The following is a 3,235-nucleotide window of genomic DNA, read 5'->3' as shown; positions in this document are numbered from 1 at the left end:
TATCTCAAGTCCACCGTGAGCCAAAAATCATCCTTTTAGCCTAACCTCCAGAGCATAATAAAAGAATATAGCGGACAAAATAGTAATAAGAAGGATAGATAATCATATATAAATTCTAAGAATCAAAACAAACAAACAATCCAACACTTGTCCACAAAAGCCTCTAAAATTATAATACCAAATTAAATGGGAACATGCCCCGACTATGACAAAAGAGCCCATAAAAAATACTAAAAGATAAAGAAAACAAGTGAAATGATTGGGCCTTTCGAAGGATTAAGGCTCGCCACTTCACAACAGATTCACGGGAGTACCAAATCACCTAACGTTGCACATGAGCAACAGAAAAATCTTCGGACCCTACATCATGAAACGATGCAACGTCTAGAGATGAACAGTGGAGCGAGCACTAACATGTAACTCAGAGAAAAAGGATAAAATAATATCATTTATCAAAGTCAGTCAAAAACCACATGCACAATATTTATATATACATACATAGGATGTCGAGATAAGGACAAGGGACATGAACATGAGAGTTTAAATCATTATCTTGAACTATATAGCTCGTTCTGTCCTAAAGGCACCCATGGGCTATATAGGTCTAGCTCCTCCTGCTAGAAGGCCTTCAGTGCGTGTTAACCGCACAAACCAAGGAAAGGCTAAAGACACCAAAGCGATAGCCATTTAAAATATAGTGTGTATCCATACACACGGTCATATAGACCCCTATGCCGACAAACATGATTTTTAATATTGATCCCTCCTGGACTACACTTTCACGGTAAGCTACAGAATTTCCTTTAAGCTCGAATGAAAACAGTTTGCGCATAAACCCTATCATTAACCAAGGAGTCATTTACTAAGGCATTTACCAACATGGTATCGCCATACAAATATGCTTACAATCTAATTCAATCATGCCAAACCATTTCATATAATCATTAGCTTCCTAAGTTTCACTTAAAATCCAAACCATCGCCACCAAGGGCATTTCAAAATCATTTTTATTATCCATTATCCTTTAATGTAATGAAATATTTCAAAAGTAAGTTAAATCATGCAAATTTCATATTCAAAATCAAAGTCATAAAGGTGGATTGAGGTAATGCCATTGTCAAGTCAAAATTCATCAATTTGAAAAAATTCATGTTCCTCGTTCCAATTCTCATAACAATGCACCCATTCAGTTTCAAAACCCACCAATTTTCAGTTTCAAAACCCACCAATTAAAGTATAAAGAACACATTTAAATCATGAAAAATACAATTCAAGTAATAATTATCAAAAGCCTCCAACCCAATTCAAACTCAATAATTAAAATCACATGAGTAATGATTAAATATATGACATAATGTAAAATTCAAGTTAGAAAAAAGAGAAACATGCCTGAAATATGAAAGAATTTGAAGAGAAATCAAAGTTTGAAGTCCGAAATAGTGATTTCTTGAAAAAACCTTGAGCTTTCTTAGGCTGGGAGTTAAAGAAGAAAAGAATGGACTTTGATCTTTGAAAACTGAAGGAAAGAGATTTATTTGGTGTTTAAAAATCGTGCAAGGGATAAAAGGACCAAAAGCCCCTCACCCCAAGTCAAAAAATAAAAACTGGATCAAAATTACATAGCAGTGTGGCATGCCGCTATCGATGAGTTTGGCCTCCGTGCCACGCCCTTATCGCGGAGGCTTATTGACTCGGAGTTTCAAAATGATCTCGAACTCCCTTCGAAAATTCTAAAAATAAAATTTAAAACACCCTTTTAACATTTCTTAACATAATTCAAGTCAAAAATAATATCACACGTGAAGGAGAGTCAAAATAAAAATTATTGAAATTTTGCGGGATCTTACATATACATATACACAATTGCAGGCACATAGCAAAATCAAAAAGAATAATATGAGCCAGATTAAGTACATAGTACAACCATATACTAAGTTATGCATATATATAATAGTGATATATATATCCGCACATATACATAATAGTGATATGTATAATCCACACATATACATAACTTAGTTATGTATATGAAGTTGATTATTTAAAGTATATATATAAGAAAGTTATGGCAATTAGTGTCTAGTTAATATCGTATACGTAACATATTTATGTATATGAGGTATTGAAATAAAGATCATATAAATATGTACATAACAGAGTTATGTATATGGATTTTCAAATAAACATTTCAGGTCACACATATACATAACAGTGCTATGTATAATCCACCCATATACATAACTTAGTATATGTCAAACACACCAAAGAATAACATGCATCACTGAATTTCATAATACGAAAAAATAAGTTAATATATTATGATCAGTTTGTACAACATAAAATGCAAAGTCTTTAAGCATGTAGTCTCAAAACACACCATCATCAATATTTTACAAAAAAAAAAAATTTACAAAAAAAATGCTGTTCTTGAACAGAGGGATCTTAAAAATTGTTCTACGCTAACTATTGTTGATTCATCAAGGCGTGAAACATAATTTGACCTTGGTCTTGAAGGATCTTCGTTGTCACTAACATAACCTTTCTTTGCCTTGACTGCTCCGTAATTTCATGGGAGTAAAGTGTATCTCAATCGAGAGATTCTGCTTCAAATTCATCTGAAGACACTACAATTCCTTCACTCAAATACTCTACATAGCCAGTTACGAACATTCTACAATCCCTGAATAATAAAGTAACTTGCGTTAACAAAAATTGTTCAACAATAATATAGGAATGTACACTAAAAATAACTTGAGTTGACAAAAAATATTCAACAATACAAATTATCCCTGAATAGTTATGTATATGGTGTGTTGAAAAAAAAACAGACAAGCATATACATAACAGAGTTATGTATATGAATTTGCAAATACACATTCGAGGTCACACGTCTTTTTCACATTATACAAAGGGAGAATAAAAAATAGAGAGATAGATATACATACACAAAGCCAAGAAAAAAAGAGTAACCATTAAGGAGAAAATATACATAGTAACGAGGGAAGGGAGATAGAAAAAAAAAACTAGAAAACATAGGAAAAAGGGGAAAAAATTGAGGATTAATATATTTAATTCTTCATTCATTAGAAATAATAAAACATCATTTTTTCTTCCTCCATAATTCAAAAAACAATAATAATAAAGAGAATGAATAACCATTAATGAAGAGGAAACAACAATGAGAAGGAACTATACAAACACGAAAAAATTCATACATCAAAAAAAGAAAAAAAAA

General features: G+C 31.7%; 1 long non-coding RNA gene across 1 annotated transcript in view; it reads right to left on the bottom strand.

Moving 5' to 3' along the window:
* Positions 1–2,294: 2,294 nt before the first annotated feature.
* The window catches only part of LOC107874960, a 4,194-nt gene continuing 3,253 nt past the window's right edge, over positions 2,295–3,235 (bottom strand). The window contains exon 2 of the long non-coding RNA XR_001675662.2: positions 2,295–2,680. This is a non-coding gene — a long non-coding RNA (uncharacterized LOC107874960). The remainder of the gene's footprint in view (positions 2,681–3,235) is intronic.

Source organism: Capsicum annuum, chromosome 6 (genome assembly GCF_002878395.1).
Source record: "Capsicum annuum cultivar UCD-10X-F1 chromosome 6, UCD10Xv1.1, whole genome shotgun sequence".
NCBI classification, from domain to species: domain Eukaryota; kingdom Viridiplantae; phylum Streptophyta; class Magnoliopsida; order Solanales; family Solanaceae; genus Capsicum; species Capsicum annuum.
This window is presented reverse-complemented; position numbering and strand designations above follow the sequence as displayed.